Raw genomic sequence first — 21,696 nt, 5'->3', positions numbered from 1 at the left:
GTAAAATGATCCAAGGGAGTTCCCTACATAGAATGCACTAAAGAAATTTACGGACAAACAGATTGAGTAATCTGAACTAGCGATCATAACTCTACAATGCTCTCAAACAAGACTCTTATTTTAAGCCCTTAACAAAAGTTAACAATTTAATTCTGATCATCTATTTATATTAATGACTTCCATATTAAATTGCAATTTTTTTTTAGCCAAATTGATATTTGATTTGTATTTCAGCATTTACTTAAATTATTACAACACAGACACAAGTACAAACCAAGGAACTTAAAACATGCATTTAAATATTCTGGAAGATCAAAAGTCTAAAACAAATCATTCAAAAAGGTTTTCTATAAGGGGCAAATGGATGTAAATGCTTGCTGCTGTGAAAGAACATGGGATGTTAAAAACACAAATTAACTGTAATTTATTCCAATGAGAGTTAAGCTTGCCTTGAGATGAAACCACATTTGATATAAATTGATATCATTATACTGACTTACATGCAGGACCACTGGCCTATCAAGGCACTGTTGACTTCTTAATTTTATTTGAGACTCACCAGATGAGTAAAAACAGTTTGAATAATTAACAAAACTCAAATTTTAGTTACATTTTTGAGATCTCAAATGTCTATTTACATTTTTATGAATAATAAACTTCATGACTATAAATGTAATGGAAAAATTTGCACTTTCAGAGAACTTGATCTTCTTTTTAATTGCAAATAAAAATAATATAGTGATAATAAAGTGTCTTTATAACCTTCCCCTCACTTTCTTTTTATTACTTCCTTCTCACCTTGTTTCAGATATTTCTTAAGTACCTTCTTTGGGTAGGATTTCTTAAAATTTTGCTGGTGTTCTGAAATTAAAATCCCAGGGTTCCATATGCTGTCATGTCAAGTCTCTTTTGCATACTAGAAATGAATTTCAAGATTATCTGTCTCATTTATGACTGTGTTTTTTCCATTTTATTCTTATTCTTATGCATATGCAGCACATTTCTCATTTTCTGTAAGGTTTCTCATTTTTACAGAATCCTATTTCATCTCATCCAATTCTGCTTTTATGTTTTTTCAGCATATCTTTTCATGACATTCTGAATTCCTGTTTCAGCCAGTCTTAAATTTTTGCTAAGGTTATAGGGAAGATGACTTGAAATAAGGTTCTTGCGTCTGCGTTCTGTGTATACAAATCTATGTTGTCTTCTTCATCTCACGTTATCACTAATAGATATAAGAGAAGACCTATTATAGTTGCATTGCCTTTATCCTCTTTATTCATTTTGAATACATCCATCTGTCTGCTTCCCAGTCATCCTATGGTGAAACTTTCTGCACCACACACATTTACTGTGATGTACTGTTACACCAGTGGTTCAGAAACAAGACATCTTGAAACTGCAGATGATCAACTAGAAAAAAGGAATCTTCCCTTTATTTTGCATCAGATATTGTGTTATAGTCGTGGAAAATTGATGAACATGGTAGGCATTCTCATTAACCAAAATAGTAACTATTCATGCAATCACATCCAGATGTTTATGATGTGTTAAATATAATGACATTATAGTAAATTATCTATGGAGAGGAGTGTTGCTATCAATCATGTTTTTGTAACTTTGTGGAGAAATTTGTTGAACCATAAAAAGGTAAGGGCATCTGAAAAAGTTGTTGAAGAAAGACTACAGAAATCTTCCCAGCAAGGACTGATGCTTATAAGTAGACATTTCAGGTATATGGAAGAATGACAAGAGTACCATGTTAGTAGGTTGGTTATGGTACTCGCAGAAGCAGGCTGAAGTTTCAAGGTAGATTCCTTAGTTAAGTAACCTCAAGGACAGTACTTCTGAAATGTATGAAGATATGAAACTAGTTTATGGAGTAGACATTCAAAAGTTGGTATTAGGTGGAGATTTAGAACAGTATAATTTTAAATATGTGAGTCTTGAAATATATAGAATAAGTCTTCCGATCTAACAATGAGCAACATAACAGAGAAAGGGTTTATTTTTACTTACTGTGTGAAGAGTTTTACTTAATCATGGTGGGTAAGGTGTGCCAGCAAGATAATGAAGCTGCTGCCACATTATATACAGTGAGGAGCCAGAATGTAATTATGAAGTAGGGCCTAGTTATACAACATCAACCTAGTGACTCATTGAGGATCGAAGGACCATGGTTAGGATTCGCTAATCTTCCAGAACAGCGCCACTTGCTAAGGGCAAGCTGTTCACACAAACAAACATTGGGGACATTTCACATTCAAACTACATCAGCATGTGAGATTTTCAAGTGAAAATGTTAAGGACAAGACTGGATATTGAAATTTGGAGCTAAAATTTATGAATATGGGACAGTAGTAAGCTTGAAAGATATTTATGGTAATTTGAAGTATAGAAAATGAGGAAAGTTGAAACCCATGATCTGTATTACTACAATATCTAGAATTCAATTATGAAAGAAGGGATTCATAAGATTTTAAAAAGGATAAAAGCTAATGAAATGAAGGAAAATCAAGAGTGGTGCTACCATAGACATTTTCAGAATCAACTCTTATAATAGTAACCACAGCCTGCAATACTACATATGGGACACAATTTTATATTTGCTCTAGCAATCCCAAATAACTTAAGCTCCTTCATAGTTTCCTGTCTTGTAGTAGGAGACTGCTCATTTATTTCTTGACTGCTCTACCTGAATAATCACACAGAAACTATGATAATTAGAATACTGTTTGGCCAATAATTCAGACATATTTCTAGCTAGCACTTATATTTTGAATTACCCATTTCTATTATTTTGTGTACTGTCACCAGTCTGTGGCTTACTGGGTAAAGTCCTTCTACTTCAGCAGCTACATGATGTCTTCCTGACTCTGCTTACTCTCTCATGTAACTCACATAGATGGTGGGTCACACTGCATAGGACAGTCTTGCTATGTTACTCAAAAGAGAGTTTTCTAATTTATTCAGAAGATTTCTTTAGCCACTGCAATTTCCTATCTGGCTTTATTGTTGATGTTTTCTCTTATATATTCAAATCAGCTTCAATTAAAATTGCCATGGGTAGTAAGTATGCTGTTCTTAATATTTTTGTATTTTTCTATACTTGATATCTTTGTCCAGAGTAAATTTATTTCTCTTTAATTTTCCTTTGATTCTACATCTTGAACCCATACCTTTCCCACAGTATTTCTGTAAAGGAACCTCTTAAAAATCTCAGATGAATAGTAAAGTGTCTTCATTGTTTACCACCTCAGGTGTCTTGATGAGATCTTGAAAATTTTGCCATGAAGAAAAACCACTAGTTTTAGGAACCACCCACTCCTCCTCATACATTGTCTTCCCACTGCACAATTTTTCTAGCTCTGTTACAGTATAGAATTTCTCTGGCCCCCTTTTTTGGTCTTCAGCTCTAAGTTTTAGACACTACATAGAAAACTTTCAGAGAAAGAAACAGAAAAAATACACATGAAGCGATACACATTTCATGCCACATTATTAATCAATACATAAAAGAAACATCTCAATTTTTAAAGAATTATTGGACTTATCAAAATATTAAACCAAAGAATTATCTCATAATGGAGAAGTACCAAGCAATAATATAAACGCTTACAAACAAAAACATTTTAAAACTTAAAAAAGACAGAGATAGAAAATCACAGAGAAAGAACTAACTTATTCTACCCACAGAGGAATTGATTTGCTAAGAATACAAAGGATATTCTCAATTTTCACACTTTGTATAATAAAAATTTCAGTGAATTTAAGGTGCAAATTTTATTTTCTCAAAAGAAAGTTGTTTGGATGTTACATTGGTTTTTCATATTCTGATGACAAGATTAACAAAACTGGGGAGAATTAAGGAGACTCCAAGAATACAAATGAGTGGTACTTAGAAGACAACCCCCAAGTTGATTAATACATTGCTATGGCAGGCATCAGGCTTTGAGAAATAAACAGTGAGGAAGGAAGGTTCAGAACATTTGGAAACATCTTGTCTGTGAGGGAAACATATGAATAATAAAGAAATGCCTCTAGTGAAAAGATATATTTGGAAAGAGTGGTTCTTTAGTAAAAGTGACATATATTTAGTATATATGTAAAACTGCTAATCTAGCAAAAACAGAACCATAAGATATTCAAATGGATATTTTAACAGGTAGTGAAGCTTTCTCTGTCATAATTTCAAATCTGAAAAATAGTTCAAATCAAACCTCAAAATACATAAATGCATTTGTGATTCAGCTGTCTACAGTAAAAAGCAATTATTATATGAAACATCTCTAGCATAAGAGAGTGTGAATTATGAAAAATGCCTGCTTTATACATAATGATACTTTCTTGCTGCTATAAACTCATGTCTACCAAATTTTTTCTACCTGTTCAGATTATTAAAAAATACTTTTTATGTTAAAAATGCCTAATAATATCCAGAAAAATGAAATAACTTTTAAAAATTTAACTGTGTGTCTAATGACAATGGATATGTACCACATGTAGAGAATCTCACCACAAACTATATATGTATTTCTGTGTGAATAAAAAAATTAGATAAAGACATCAATGACTATTATGGACAGATGTAATCTGAAGACATACAAGACCAAACTTTGTCAAAGGCATTATTTTTCAATATTTTTTCATGAATAGAAGTTAGATTTTCCTCTCTGTAAGATAAAAATGAAAGCTGAGTTCTTAACTTTTCTTCTAGTCACTAGGTTTTCACTCATTCTTCTTTTTAAAAAAATAGCAAAATATAATCTAAGATAAAGCAAAAATTATCACTTCAAAATTTGACAGGACAAACCAACAAAAGGAAAAGAGCACAAAATAAGATACAAGAGTCAGAGACCCAGTTTTTTATATTCTCAAAAATATCATAAAAACACTAAACTGGAAGCTACAATATAAACACAGAGGACCTGAAGGAGACCCAAGTAGGTCCTGTGCTTGCTGCCTCAGTCTCTGTTTACAACAGAGTCACACTCACACTGAGTATGACAACCATTCCAGGCCAGCCCTCATGTTCAGGAGAAGTTGACCAACAAATAATGGACTCCATCTTTTTTTCTGTCTTTTTATTTAGTAACATTTTGTTGTGTTTGTTGATGTTATTTTCTTTCTTTTTTTGTTTCTTATTTTGGGCGATGTTGTAGTTTGTTTCCAAGGTTTTGTTGTATTGACTTTTTGTTTGATTTTTGAAAAAGAAGTTGAGGTTGGATGGGTAGGGAGGGGTTTGCATCTGGAACAAATTAAGGGAGTGGAAGAATAAGAACACAATATATTTAAATTAAAAATTTTTAAAATAATAAAAAGAAGGTATCTTTATGAAGCTACAAAACACAGTCATACTATCATTGCTTACTGAAAGACTGCTAGGCATTGCAATAATTTAGCTTAAAACCTAATTTTAGATTTTATAAAGGTTTAAATTTTCATCAAGTATACAGAGCGGAAATATACCTTTTTTTTTACATGTCCTCAAATTGAGCCTACATTTGCATTCAGATATAAATGTAGAAGAAATTTTTTTCCGAGTGTTTTTGTTGGATTACTACATACTGTGCCTGTCTCCAAAATGTCTTTAAAGCATTTGCCACACAAAACATAATGGTTCCTATAAAATGCCTAAACACTAAATGTCAAAAGTTGACTTGAGACAATATTTCTTAGCCCTTTAACATGGTCTCTAAACTCTCTTTTCCATTTCAGTCTGTAGGTGTTGGTGTAAAGTATTGAAGTTTAGGAAAGAGAAGAATTTGAAAAGAACTCCAATTTCTTATTTTCCTTCATTTTTTACATTTTCTGGTCTGGCCTTTGATTCATATATATATATATATATATGCACTATTTATACATACATGCATAGAATTATATATATATATACATATTGATAGCCACAGAGATGTATAGATAGATAGATAGATAGATAGATAGATAGATAGATAGATAGAAAGGGAGAGTATAAAGAGAGAGATCTAGATAGGTAGGCAGAGGAACATGTACAGGTATAAACATGATTAGAGGTAAAGATAGCTACTAGAGAACAGGAGAAAAGGATACAAGGATAGATAGAAACGTTATTGAATGGTATTATCAGCATAAATGATAATAAATTGCAGCATTGTCTTGGTCCCTCTTGAATATAGACAGATATTATGACATAATTTCTAATATAAGATAGCTAAAATGAAGCAATTTTCAGATGTAATTAAAAGTATCTTTTATTTAATTACTAAAAAGATTACCTTGGTGGGACATAACTAACCAGGGGATCCATTCTTTTAAAAAAGTCCAGTTATTTGTAATGACAGCAGCTCTTTCTTTTCCTGAAGAGAGTACAGGAAATCAGCTGCCCTAAAGTCTATAACACCACGGTTATGAACTCCATGAAAACTCCAAAGAACTTAAAGTCACATATGTCCTTAGTGAAGTATTGAAATGGCCCCACAGTACAGTCAGCTCGTGGATTGCATTTCTGGGAATTTTTTTTTCGTGTTTGTTTGTTTTTTGATTTGCAAGGCAGGGTTTCTCTATGCAACAGTCCTAGCTGTCCTGGTACTCTTTAGAACAGACTAGCCTCAAACTCACAGAGATCTACCTGTCTCTGCCTCCCGAGTGCTGGTATTAAAGGTGTGAGTCACCATCGCCAGGTTGAATTTCTGAGATCTTGAGTAATACTAAAATTATGCCTTGGACAGACTCTTTTTTTTTATTTATTTATTAAAGATTTCTGCCTTCTCCCCGCCACCGCCTCCCATTTCCCTCCCCCTCCCCCGATCAAGTCCCCCTTCCTCATCATCCCTAAGAGCAATCAGGGTTCCCTGCCCTGTGGGAAGTCCAAGGACCACCCACCTCTATCCAGGTCTAGTAAGGTGAGCATCCAAACTGCCTAGGCTCCCACAAAGCCAGTACGTGCAGTAGGATCAAAAACCCATTGCCATTGTTCTTGAGTTCTCAGTAGTCCTCATTGTCCATTATGTTCAGCGAGTCCGGTTTTATCCCATGCTTTTTCAGACCCAGGCCAGCTGGATAAAGGACATCGAGCCTATAATATGTGATCCCAGAGAAGCTAAATAAGAAGGTGAACCCAAAGAAAAATATATAGGCATCCTCCTGAATATTAACCTTCATCAGGCGATGAAAGGAGACAGAAACAGAGACCCACATTGGAGCACCGGACTGAAATCTCAATGTCCAAATCAGGAGCAGAAGGAGAGAGAGCACGAGCAAGGAACTCAGGACCGTGAGGGGTGCACCCACACTCTTCACCTGAAGAAATCCCATGTCAACATGTAAGCTTTAATCAAAATCTTTAAGTTGAGGTAATTGTTGTGCACCACAAAAATTAATGAAGAATATGCTAGCTAAACATAGAGCTTTAAATATTATTTATTGTACAGATATTACATTCTGTGGACATTCAAGGTACTTCCTCCATACAAAAATCAAAAATAATGTTTACTGACTTTAAATGTTGACTTTTTTATTTTTTAATTTTTTTTTGCTTTCAGTACATCCCTATGGAAGTTCCTCCTCTGTCTCTCCCCCATCTCTCCCATTTCCCCATACCTCATGCCCCCCTCTTGCTCCGATCCACTCCTTCTCTGCCTAACCCTAGAAATGAGCAGGCTTCCCAGAAACAGGCACTGAACAAAATATAACAAGATAAAACAAGGCTAAGCACAAAACCCCTCATCAAGGTTGGGAGAGGCAACACAGCAGTAGGAAGAGGGTCCCAAAAGCAGAAGAAAGAACCAAACACACCTCAGCTCTCACTGCCTTGGGTTTCACCAAAATATCAAGCAAACATCCATATCACATAAGCAGTGAAACTAGTGAAGACCCATGCAGGCTCCATGATTGCCACTTTAATCTCTTTGGGGCCCTATGTGCCCTGCTTAGTTCATTCTGTGCACCGTGTTCTTGTGGTATCCTCAACCCCTCTGGTTCCTACAACCCTTCTTCTTCCTCTTCTACAGAGTTCCCCAATCTCTAAGAAGGGGGAGATGACAGAGATCTCCAATATGGTCAATCTCTCCACCTCATGTTTAGCTGTGAGTCTCTGTATCTTCTCATATCAGCTGCCAGTGATAGCCTCTTTCATAATGATTGAGCTAGGCATTAATCTATGAGTATACAAGAATATCATTAGGAATCATTTTATTGATAAATTTGGTTTGAAGTCTAATTTGTTAGCTAATAAACTAGGTATACCAGCTTGTTTTTTAGGTTTTTTTTTTTTTTTAAAAAGTCTTAGCTCTTCACTCTGAGGTAAAGTCTATCTTGATGTTGAGAAAGGATGAATTCTGTTTTCGTAGCCACTTTGTTAGTCTGTGTCTTTTTATTGGGAACTGAGTCTATTGATATGTTAATCTGTGTCTTTTTATTGGGGAATTGAGTCCAGTTCAGTGATAATGTGAGATACCAATTACCAATGACTTTTAATTCCTTTTTTTGGATGTTGTTGATGATGGTATGTCTGGAGAGAGAGAGAGAGAGAGAGAGAGAGAGAGAGAGAGAGAGAGAGAGAGAGATTCCTCCCTTCTTTGGATTTTGCTGATGTGAAATTTATTTTCTGTGCTTTCATGGGTGTGATTAACCTCCCTGGATTGGTGTTTTTCTTCTAGCACCTCCTGTAGGGCTGGATTTGTGGATAGATACTACTTAAATTTGACGGTATTATGGAATATAATGTTTCACCATTTTGAGTGATTGAAATTTCTGCTATTGAAATTTCTGTACTCACATCTGTGATCTTAGAGTCTGCAGTACATCTGTCCAAGGTTCTTCTGACTTTTAGACTCTCCATTGAGTTGTATATAATTCTAATAGTCTTCCTTTTTCTGTTATGTATTCATTTTTCATTGCAGGTTTTAAAATTCTTTTTGGTTCTATATATTTAGTGTTTTGATTATCATGTTGTGAATGGACTTTCTTTTCTGGTCCAATCTTTTTTGTGTTTCATAAGCTTCTGTATATTTATAGCCATGTCCTTCTTTAGGTTAGAAAAATATTATTTTTGGATTTATTAAAAATATTATCTAGGTCTCTAAACTATGAATTTCCTGCTTTTTCTCTTCCTATTATACTTAGGTTTGATCTTTTTCTAGTGACCAAGATTTTCTGTATATTTTGTGACGGGGAATTTTTTAGATTTAACATTTTATTTGTCTGATGTATCTACTTCTTCTACTTTATCTTCACAACCGGAGACTTCCTCTTCCATCTCTTGTACTCTGTGGTTGATGCTTGTGCATATAGTTGCTGTTTGCTTAAATAGAATTTTTCAAATTCAGACTTCACTCAGTTTGTGTTTTCTTTACTGTTTTTATTTCCATTTCCATGTCTTGAACAGTTTTATTAATTTGCTTCAACTGTTTGTCTTTCTTTTTCTGGCTTTTATTAAGGGATGTATTATACTTCTCCAATTGATTCTTTCTATTTCCCTTGATTTCTTTAAGGAATTTATTCATGTCTTCTTTAAGGACCTGAATCATCTTCACGAGGTTGAATCTAAAGTACTTTTTTTGTGTTTCTGCTGTGTTGAAATATTCAGCGCTTGTTATAATAGGGTAGCTTGGTTCTGACATATTATCTTGGCTGTTGTTGATTGTTTTCTGTTCTTATGTTAGTCTCTAGGCATTTGAGTTTAGGGTGATTATAGGTCTAGGTGCTGATTTTCTAGTTTGTTTTTGTTGGATGTGTATTTTGTTTTTGATTTCTGTTTCCTCTCTTGTCTTCTGGTTTTTTTGGTCTGCAGGTGAAGGGGCGGGGGATCTTTGCTCAAGTTGGGGCCTGGACTTTTGGCAGTCAGAGTGTTCTCTGGTAGAGCAGGGAGTTTTGCCCCAGTTATTGACTGTGATATGGTGGCTAGGAAGGCTGGAACTGGGGAAAGGATGGGCAGATAAGAAGGAAGTAGAAGACTGGGATAGTTTGATGGAAGGAAAGCACACCAAGATTTATATCAGTCCTAATGACATATAGTGACGTAGAGAGTCTCTGCCTCAGTTTGAGGCTGGGTCAGGGCACCTAGGATGATGCCAGTTTAGGAATAGGGTAGGTGGACACTGGACTTCTATGGCCTCTATGGTCTCTGGTAGAGCAGGGAGTCTCTGCTACAGTTTAGGGCGGGAGAAGGCAGCTAGGAGGATGTGGAACTCTGAAAAGACTGATGTATGCTGAGAGATTGGGAGAAACAAGGAGTTTGGCAGGAAAGGAGCCCAACGGGGATTTCTAGCATTCTATGTGGTCTGATAGAGTGGGAAGAAAATCCCCACCCCACCCAAGGCTGCTGCATAGAAACTCGGATGGTGCAGGACTGGGAGGCAGTTTACCTGCAGGTTTACTGATTTTTGAGATGTTATTTCCAGCGGTAAAGGTTCATTTGGGATTAGGGCTCAGACTTGTTTGCTTTAGAAGATGATCTTTCGCTGTTAGGCTTCAGAGATGTTCATTTAATGGTACTATATGAGGCAGAGCTTCAGCGCGTCTACAGAGAGAATTGATCGCTCACCTGAAGACAACCTTTTAAAGACAAATTTATTTTGCTTTTCTTTCTTTTGCATTTTGGAAACCATCAGGAATTTTTGCAAGAAAAATTCTAGAAATGCTTAGTCCGAAAGGAAATAAACTAATAATGGCAAAATGTTACACACCTAAACGTATGGGGGCCAAACTAAAACAAACACATTGCAGGTCTAGTTCATTAGCAAGAGAATTTGCGTTTGGGCTGGAAGCAAGAGTTTCGCAGTGTGGCTTGCTAAGAATAGGGCAAAACTGGGCCAATGCTTAAAATACAGTGCATGAAAAATGCCCCATTAGTTATCACAAGCAAAATCAGTATTTCTAATGATCTGAGAGATGAGTGAATATGACCTAAATAAGTTCTCTGGGAAATGGCCCGAGCTTTGACTGTGCTCCTCTGATTAATGCCCCTGTTTCACTGCAGCATAGCTCTCTCATTAAAGAAATAGGGAAGAGGCAATTTAGAATTATGTAAGGTGAACGACTTGAATACAGTTAGTTTTCTTCACAATTCAGGTCCCCTTACTTAAACGAAAACTACAAATGTAGTTTGTGATGGCCCCAGAATACATCCCCAATGCATTACAATTCATCCCGTGAAACGAGCACAGGAGAAGAGGGTCTGATGGAGGCAGAGGTGCTAATAAACGGATGTACGGAAACATATGGATGTGGTCTTGGATTTGTTAGTCAGGATGCATCATGATAAAATATGTGACTGAGTTAAATGTGCAGCCATCTTCCTGCCTGCGATTCTGGATGTTGAGAGGACAGGTGGGTGCCAACACATATGGCATTCTAAAATAAATTTAAATAGCTCAAAATGTTACAAAAATGCAGGTCTTAATTGATGAGATTGGAATGTATTATTCAACAAGCTGGGCATAGTGGCACACACTAGTGATGCCAGAAATTAGGGGATTTTGACAAGAAGACAAACCTTTAAAGACAAATTTATTTTGCTTTTCTTTCTTTTGCATTTTGGAAACTATTGGGAATTTTTGCAAGAAAATTCTAGAAATGCTTAGTCTTAAAGGAAATAAACTAATAATGGCAAAATGTTACACACCTAAATGTATGGGGGCCAAACTCAAAAAAACACATTGCAGGTCTAGTTCATTAACAAGAGTTTTCAAGATGCAGCTGTAGGCACCATCCCATGTGGTTTTTATTTTTCTTTTTAAGCCATGACTATCTTAAGAACAGTTTTTCTTTCTTTCTTTCTTTCTTTCTTTCAAATTTTTTATTCATTTTCCATACATACCAACCACAGTTTTCCCTCCCTTTTCTTCTCTTGCTCCCCGCCACCTCCCAACAGCATAATTCTTAAAATACTTGGAGTTGAGGTAGTGAGAAGGGAGGAGTCATAGTCATCAGTAATGTACCCAGTAGTTTCAAACCATGGTCGGAAAGAAGACAATGATAAGCTCAGGTCAGTCACATTCAAAACTAAAAGACATAGAGGCAAGAAAGGTTTTGCAGGGCAGGCAGAGTAACACACTGGGGAGTAAGATAAAATATAATTGAAGGCGAGCTAAATCAGAATGGATTACATACATACATGAAATTGTCAAAGAACAAGTGAAACTGATAAAAAAATATTAAAATTTTGGATCAGTTGTAGTGGTTTTTTTCCTAGCAGACTTCGTCCCTGGTTTCAGCCCCCAGTGTTAGAAAGCAGCAAAAATAAATAAATAAATAAATAAATAAATAAATAAATAAATAAGGACTTGGCATACAGTTTTCATCCCCAAAGAGATTCAGACTTATAAATGTCATTTATATTTTTTCGTTATTATTATAGCTATAGGATTTTCTTTTGGTAGCTCTATACAAAGTTTCATGGAAAAAGACTCCTGTGAAAATCTCAGTTTTATTAAAGTCAGAAAATTTATAAAAATACCACTAAGTCTTCCATAGCTACCTGCTTTTATGATGATTAAATACAATATATAAAGTTTGTATTTCTACTTTTAAATCATAGAAAGCTAAAGTACTGCAAATTTTATGTTCTGAATAAAATAAAAATATATATTAAAATTGGCCATGTTATAAAAATTGTAATTCATGAGAACTGAGATAAATGAAAATAGATATGCCTTTAAAATGGGCAATCACAGTGGGAATACTGTGGAGGACAGCAAAATATATAATTAGAGAAACCCTTTGTATTTTTGCTATCATTCTCTGATAGATATTCAAATTTGCTATTTTTTCGCCCATGTTTTTATCTTGAATGACCCAAAGATCAAACCTTGTTCCTCCTTATTATTAAAGATAAAAATATAACCCAATGCTACACCTGGCTATTAAGAAAACTCTTCTCTGTCTTCAAATACAAACCACTTTTCTTAACCCTTCCACACTGCAAATGCACAGAGCCAGCCATGCCAACTCCACACCATGTTTTAAATTACCAAGGAAGATTACTAAACATGTTGGACCTGACCCATGACAAGTGGCCCCTGGCGGACTCCATCTATCTCTCCATTCATCTTTTGCAACCTTTGTGCTTTTGTCCTATTGATTTAATAGATTACTTTGCACACAGCAAAGTTTTGACCTTTCTCGTGAGCTCAAAATTCCAGCTACGTTTTGTTCAAGCTGAGTACCTTGATTAGTATTTGCTGATCACAGGAATATAAAGCAAGAACTGTGCAATCTGCTACCTCTCCTCATCTGAAAACTATATCCTTATTTTTCTGATCCCTTTAATATTTGTGCATCATAGGAAGCCTTCTTATTATATTTTAAATATAGTTTTTCCAAATTCACTCTTTGAACATCTTCAATTTCTTCAGTGGCATGCATTTTCATGTTCTCTCAAAAGTGGAGAAGACTTTGTGTATTTCCTCCAGAGACCTGTTCATCTTTTCTTTCTGAAACAAGGTCCTTTACTGGCCTGGAGATCACATATTGGGCTACACTGACTGGCCATTGAGTACTGAGTATTTGTCTGTCCTCGTCTTCCCTGTGGTACGAAAATAAGTGGTTACCAATAAATACAGTCTGTGTGTTTGTGTACATTCATGTGCTTGATTCTGAGACTTGAACTCAGGTCTTCAGAGTTGTAAGACAAGCGCTATATTTCCAGACCCTATTCCCATTTTATAAGAAATTAAAAAAATAGAAAATACAATGACTTTGAAAATTGAGCCCAGTAGCTAAGCAATGTCTGAAGTCTGAGTGTATTTTTACTGATTTTTGTGTTCTTTAGAACATAGTTTGCTTCAGCTGTGTGGCACTTTTATACCTGCTCCCAGGTGCAGGAAAGCATTGCCGGTAACAGAGGAAAAACGCTGCATCCTGTTTCTTCTTTAGAGATGAATAAGATATGAATTAAAAGTTGTGTTATGAACACTTCCCACACATAAAAATAAGATTTTCCACAAATACATACTTGTACAACTAATGGGCAAAGCACAGTTCAGAATATCGTCAACATATTATTTCCATCATTAGGATCTCTCTAAAAATTTCAAATAAGACCCTGATTTGATTTTCTTCTAAATTTCAGACCTCCCTTCTTCAGTTCGGTATCATCTATTTACATGCAAAAATACCAAGCTAATTTTATGTTAAGCATTTCCTACACAACATAGTTAAAATCTGTAAACTATCAATTTTCAGATTCTCTGGTTCTTTTTTTATATTGAGGTCTTTACATGTGAGACTATTTTTAACATCTAATACATGAAATTATAGAGTCTTGTGAGAGGGATACTAGTTTTAATAAGCAATCATAGCTGGCTTTGTAATCACAACTTAGACCAAGCTAGCCAAAAACTTATGGCAATCCTCCTTCATACATCTTCAGTTCTGGGATTACAGTCTGTACAGTTAAGTCTGGCTCGTAGTCTATCCTCTTGTTATACATTTTTCCTGAGTCAGTTATTCTTTAATGAGGAAAATTAATCTGCTTTGGCTCATACCTTCCACTCTTCATTGCATGACATAAGCTTCACTTTAAAAATAACAATAACGAAAAGAACCAAAGCCATTAGTTTATGAGTGAGGAAAGTTGTTAATTTTCTTAATCGGTAGTCGTACTCTATTACTCTATTAGCTATTTAGAGATAGCATGTTAAGTATCAATTGCTCCACTTTATTCTTTCATTTGCTTTTGCTATACTTGAGGTAAGACATTACCTTGTCAGCATGATATTGTTGGAAGCTACTGACAAACATTTCCAAGAAATGAACACAGCCAAATGTCTGTTACTTTTTCACCTGTTTGTACTTTGAATAATTTAAAAAAAAAAATGAAAGGAAACTCTTGACGATTTCTCATATTCTGCTGATATCGTAGAACAGATAAGGGGTCATGGTTAAATTAATTAATAACAAAAAAATGGAAACTTCAAATATGCCTTAAGTAAAAGAAGTCAATTTTGAATCCCTCTGATCTCCTTTTGCTGTCTTATTGCTATTGTTAAAACTTCAAGAACTATGTTGAAGAGATATGGAGGGAGTGGAAAGTCTTGTCTTGTTCCTGATTTTAGTGAATAACTTTGAGTTTCTCTTCATTTAATTTGATGGATTATTAATTTAATAATCTGTCAGCTTGCTGTATTTTGCTTTTATTATATTTAGATATGATCCTTGTATTCCTGATCTCTCCAAGATCTTTATCATGAAGATGTTGGAATTTGTCAAATGTTTTTTCAGCATCTAATAAAATGATCATATGTTTTTTTTCTTTCAGTTTGTTTCTATGATGGATTACATGATATATTTAGTATGTTGATTCAGTCCTGCATCACTACTTGATCATGATGGATGATTTTTTGATGTGTTTTTAGATTCGGTTTGCCAGTATTTTATTGAAAATTTTTGCATCCATGTTCATGAGTGAGATTGGTCTGTAATTCTCTTTCTTGGTTGAGTCTTTGTGTGGATTTTGTATCAGGGTAACTGTAGCCTCATGAAACGAGTTTGGTAATGTCCCTTCTATTTCTATTATGTGAAAAACTTTGAGGAGTATAGGTATTAACTCTTCTTGGAAATTCTGGTAGAATTCTGCACTAAAACCATCCTGCCCTGTTTTTTTATTAATTAATTAATTTATTTAATTATTAAAGATTTCTGCCTCTTCCCGCCACCACCTCCCATTCCCCCCCTCCCCCAATCAAGTATTCCTCCCTCCTCAGCCTAAAGAGCAAGCAGGTTTCCCTGCCCTGTGGGAGGTCCAAGGACCACCCACCTCCATCCAGGTCTATTAAGGTGAGCATCCAAACTACCTGGGCTCCCACAAAGCCATTACATGCAATAGGATCAAGAACCCATTGCCATTGTTCTTGAGTTCTCAGTAGTCCTCATTGTCCGTTATGTTCAGCGAGACCGGTTTTGTCCCATGCTTTTTCAGACCCCGGCCAGCTGGCCTTGGTGAGTTCCCGATAGAACATCCCCATTGCCTCAGTGTGTGGGTGCACCCCTCGCGGTCCTGAGTTCTTTGCTCATGCTCTCTCTCCTTCTGCTCCTCCTTTGGATCGTGAGACTTCAGTCCAGTGCTCCCATGTTGGTCTTTGTCTCTGTCTTCATCGCCTGATGAAGGTTAATATTCAGGAGGATGCTTATATGTTTTTCTTTGGGTTCACCTTCTTATTTAGCTTCTCTAGAATCACGAATTATAGTCTCAATGTCCTTTATTTATGGCTAGAAACCAAATATGAGTGAGTACATCCCATGTTCCTCTTTTTGGGTCTGGCTTAACTCACTCAGGATAGTGTTTTCTATTTCCGTCCATTTGTATGCAAAATTCAAGAAGTCATTGTTTTTTACTGCTGAGTAGTACTCTAATATGTATATATTCCATACTTTCTTCATCCATTCTTCCATTGAAGGGCATCTAGGTTGTTTCCAGGTTCTGGCTATTACAAACAATGCTGCTATGAACATAGTTGAGCATATACTTTTGTTGTATGTTAGGGCATCTCTTGGGTATATTCCCAATAGTGGTATTGCTGGGTCAAGAGGTAGGTTGAACCCGACTTTCCTGAGAAACCGCCACACTGCTTTCCAAAGTGGTTGCACAAGTTTGCATTCCCACCAGCAATGGATGAGAGTGCCTCTTTCTCCACAACCTCTCCAGCAAAGGCTATCATTGGTGTTTTTGATTTTAGCCATTCTGACAGGTATAAGATGGTATCTTAATGTTGTCTTGATTTGCATTTCCCTGATTGCTAAGGAAGTTGAGCATGATCTTAAGTGTCTTTTGGCCATTTGAACTTCTTCTGTTGAAAAGTCTCTGTTCAGCTCAGTGCCCCATTTTATAATTGAATTGATTAACCTTTTACGGTCTAATTTCTTGAGTTCTTTATATATTTTGGATATCAGACCTTTGTCAGTTGCGGGGTTGGTGAAGATCTTCTCCCAGTCAGTGGGTTGCCTTTCTGTCTTAGTGACAGTGTCCTTTGCTTTACAGAAGCTTCTCAGTCTCAGGAGGTCCCATTTATTCAATGATGTCCTTAGTGTTTGTGCTGCTGGGGTTATACGTAGGAAGTGTTCTCCTGTGCCCATGTGTTGCAGAGTACTTCCCACTTTCTCTTCTATCAGATTCAGTGTGTTTGGACTGATATTGAGGTCTTTAATCCATTTGGACTTGAGTTTTGTGCATGGTGATAGATATGGATCTATTTTTATTCTTCTACAGATTGACATCCAGTTTTGCCAGCATAATTTGTTGAAGATGCTCTCTTTTTTCCATTGTATACTTTTAGCTCCTTTATCGAAGGTTTTTGATGAGAGCTTATATTTCCTCACAGCTCATAGGTCTATTTAAATTGCTCTCCTGCTGTTGATTTAATTTCCTGCTGTTGATTTAATTTTAGTATATGATATCGATCTAAAAAGTTGTCCATTTCTTTTACATTTCCAATTTTGTGGAGTAGGTTTTTGTAGTAAGACCTAATGTGTCCCTCAATTTCCTCAGTGTCTGCTGTTATGTCCCCCTTTTCATTTCCTCAGTTTGTTAATTTGAAGGTTCTATCTCTCTGCCTTTTGATTAGTTTGGATAGGGGTTTCTCAGTCTTGTTGATTTTCTCAAAGAACCAGCTCTTTGTTTCATTGATTTTTTGTATTGTTTTCTTTGTTTCTATTTTGTTGATTTCAGCCCTCCATTTGATTATTTCCTTTTTTTGTACTCCTCCTGGGTGAGTCTGCTTCTTTTGGTTCTAGAGCTTTCAGGTGTGCTGTTAAGTCACTAATGTGAGCTTTCTCCATTTTCTTTATGTGTGCACTTAGTGCTATGAACTTTCCTCTTAGCACTGCTTTCATAGTGTCCTATAGTTTTAGGTATCTTGTGCCTTCATTTTTGTTGAATTCAAGGAAGACTTTAATTTCTTTTATTTTTCTTCCTTGACCCAGGTGTGGTTGAGTAGTTGACTGTTCAATTTCCATTAGTTTGTAGGCTTTTTGAGAGTAGTATTGTTGTTAAATTCTAACTTTAATACTTGGTGATCTGATATGACACAGGGGATTACTCCAATTTTTATGTATCAACTTCATATGGAAAAACAAAAAACCCAGGATAGGCAAAATCCTGTACAATAATAGGAAGTTCCAGAGGAATTATCATCCCTGACCTCAAGCTCTATTACAGAGATAAAATAATGAAAGCATCTTGGTATTGGTATAAAAACATCGATGTTGACCAATGGAATCGAATTGAATACCAGGATATTAATCCACACACCTATGAACACTTGATGTTTTACAAAGAAGCTAAATCATACACTGGGAAAGTGAAAGTATCTTTAACAAATGGTGCTGGCAATACTGGATGTCAGCATGTAGAAGAATGAAAATAGATCCGTATCTATCATTATGCATGAAACTCAAATTCAAATGAATTAAAGACCTCAATATAAATCCAATCACACTGAACCTGATAGAAGAGAAAGTAGGCAGTAGTCTTCAATGCATAGGAATAGGAGACCACTTCCTAAATATAACCCCAGTAACACACACTAAGAGCAATAATAAATAAATGGGCCCTCCTGAAACTGAGAAGCTTCTGTAAAGAAAAGGACACAATCAAGAAGACAAAAAGGCAGCCTACTGAATAGGAAAAGATCTTCACTAACCTCGCATCTGACAAAGGACTTATCTTCAAAATATGTAAAGAACTCAGAAAATTGGACAATAAAATTCTAAATAACACAATTAAAAATGGGGTACTGAACTAAGCAGAGAATTCTCAACAGAAGAATTTCAAATGTCCAAAAGATACTTAAGGAAATATTCAACTTCATTAGCTATCAGGGAAATGTAAATCAAAACAACTCTGAGATATCATCTTACACCTGTCAGAATGTCTAAGATCAAAAACACCAATGATAGCTTATGCCAGAAAGGACATGGAGTAAGGGGAACAGTCATCCATTGCTGGTAGAAATGCAAACTTGTACAACCATTTTGGAAATCAATATGGCAGTTTCTTAGAAAATTGGGAACCAACATACCTCAGGATCCAGCAATACCCTCTTGGGAATATACCCAAAAGATGTTCAATCATGTGACAAAAGCATTTCTTCAACTATGATCATAGTAGCATTATTTGTAATAGCCAAAACCTGGAAACAACCTAGATGCCCCTCAATGGAAGAATGCATAAAGAAAGTGTGGCAAATTTACACATTAGAGTACTAAACAGCGGTAAAAAAACAATGACATCTTGAATTTTGCATGCAAATGGATGGAACTAGATAAAAACATCCTAAGTGAGGTAATCCATACCTAAAAAGATGAATATGACATGTACTCACTCATAAGTGGATACTAGCTATAAACAAAGGACATTGAGTCTATAGTTCATGATCCTAGAGAAGCTAAGTAATAAGGTAAACCCAAAGAAAAACATATATGGATCCACCTGGCGGTTGAAGACAGACAGGGTTGCCTGACAGGATTGGGAGCATGAGAATGAGGGTGGTAGAGGGAGGGAGAGAGGGGGAAAAGAGGAGGAGAAGGGGAGGGTTGAAAAGAACTTGAGGGAATGGGATGGTCCAGATGGAGGGGGGACAGATATGACAAGGCTATCGGCTCATTTCCATAAACCAATGAACGGCTCTATTGCTAAAAACATACCTTACTTAAGAAACTGAACTTGAAATAAATTAATCTAATGTCCAAATAGAATCATATGTCCTACTGACTAGAATTAATAATTCTGGAAGGAACTTTACCACTAGAGGATAAAAGTAATCATCAATGTCACACAGTTAGAAATACTCCATTCTATAATATTGATTTAACGCCATGATATACTGACACAACTGTGGCATGAATGTTCTCAGAATGACCAACCACATATTGGTTGGATGTAAGGCTCACTTCATGAAATAGATACATGACTTTGCTAAAGTGATCAACAACCTCCTGCTACTACACTTCCAAATTAAATTGAATCCTAACTTATTTTTATATCTATAGATAAGTGCATCAGTCAAACTTGATCACAAATTTGGTGAGAAAATGATAAAATGTACTGTGTGATATTCTCAAAAACTAATAAAAATGAGAAAAAATGAATTATTACATTTATTTTGTCCTACAAAATCCATTAAAGTTGTGCATTTACGACTAAGTTTCAAATTATTTAAATGTTATTACTTAAGAAAAAGGAAAAGAAATTCCAAGACTACCATTATATCTGAGAAAAACATTTAAAAATCACTCCTACTTGAAAAACATATATTTCTTGGAATAAATAATGTAAATATTACAGATAAATATAAATATATAACCAGATGACATATAGTTATATCACAGTCAGCTAGCCATACATTTATCATCAGTTAAAACAAATAATGTTATAGAATTCTCCAAATAATATAACTTAGTGATTATAAAATTATCCTTGAAAGACTTCAAATAACATTTAAAATTAGTTACATTTTTATGATGTTTGCAGTAAAGCATCCAATACATTGTCCAGAATTTAAATATTTTCTATCGGATCATCTCCTACCCTTAAAGAGCAAACTTTACACAGATACCTAGGTGGGCTTTCTTTCTTTCTTTCTTTCTTTCTTTCTTTCTTCCTTCCTTCCTTCCTTCCTTCCTTCCTTTCTTCCTTCCTTCCTTCCTTCCTTTCTTTCTTTTTTCCCTTACTTTCTTTCTTTCTTTCTACCTTTTTCACAATTTAACATCCAACAAAAATCTTCTTTCTCATCTATATACTTAAGCTAATTTAATCATGGATAATTTGACAAACTTTATCCAAAGTACACAATAAATAATGAATAATAAAATCTTCTAACAAATTTATAGGCAAAGTCTGAGATTCTCTATTTGTATTTCCTAGCTATTTGACATAATCATATTAATTTCTATATGTTTTATAAAATATCTTAATAAAATCCTCTTCTATGTAAATATTTTCTTTAATTAAAATATTTTTTAAAAATATTGTTTGTTTTAGTTTTCTGCTTTTTAAACATCTTAATGGATCTCATTTCTATTTTCAACAGATTTTTCTTTTAAATTTGATGTGCATTGGTGTTTTGCTTGCAAGTATGTCTGTGTGAGGGTGCTGGATCCCCTAGCAATGGAGATGCAGACAGTTGTAACCTGCCATGTAGATGCTGGGAATTGAATCTTGGTCCCCAGGAAGAGCTGTTATTTGAAGAGTAATTAGTACTCTTAATTGCTAAGCCATCTCTCCAGGTCTCCAATTCAACTGTCTTTTATAACTTGAGAAATGAAAACAGCCTATACATAAACAATAGCATATAATATAACCAACATATCAATGAAAACTCCCAAAATATTTTGTAACTTTTGAATAGCTGAAGATATTAAAGACTGAAAGGAAATGGAGGTACACAGTTTCCAAAGTTAGAAAAAGTGAGCCACATTTATTTGCTTTTTGTATGTCTTTGCAGAAGATAAAATGTTTAAAACACTACTAAGCTTATGCTCTGTATCTCTAATGTTTTCGCTAAGGCAGAAAGCATAAATGTGTCAGTATGTGTGTATGTGGATAGACATGTGCAGGATTAGAATTAAATGTTAGGTCAAGCAGCATAATTAGATTTCTGAAAACCTAATTGAACTATGAAATATGAAGTAAAATAAAGAGTCAAGGGCAACACTTTACAGAGAAAACAGAAAACTGTTCAAATCTGGCCAGAAATCTAGCTTGAAAGGATAAATTGTAGT

Source organism: Chionomys nivalis, chromosome 12, assembly GCF_950005125.1.
Source record: "Chionomys nivalis chromosome 12, mChiNiv1.1, whole genome shotgun sequence".
NCBI classification, from domain to species: Eukaryota; Metazoa; Chordata; class Mammalia; order Rodentia; family Cricetidae; genus Chionomys; species Chionomys nivalis.
The sequence above is the reverse complement of the archived record's forward strand: the minus strand, read 5'-3'. Positions refer to the sequence as shown.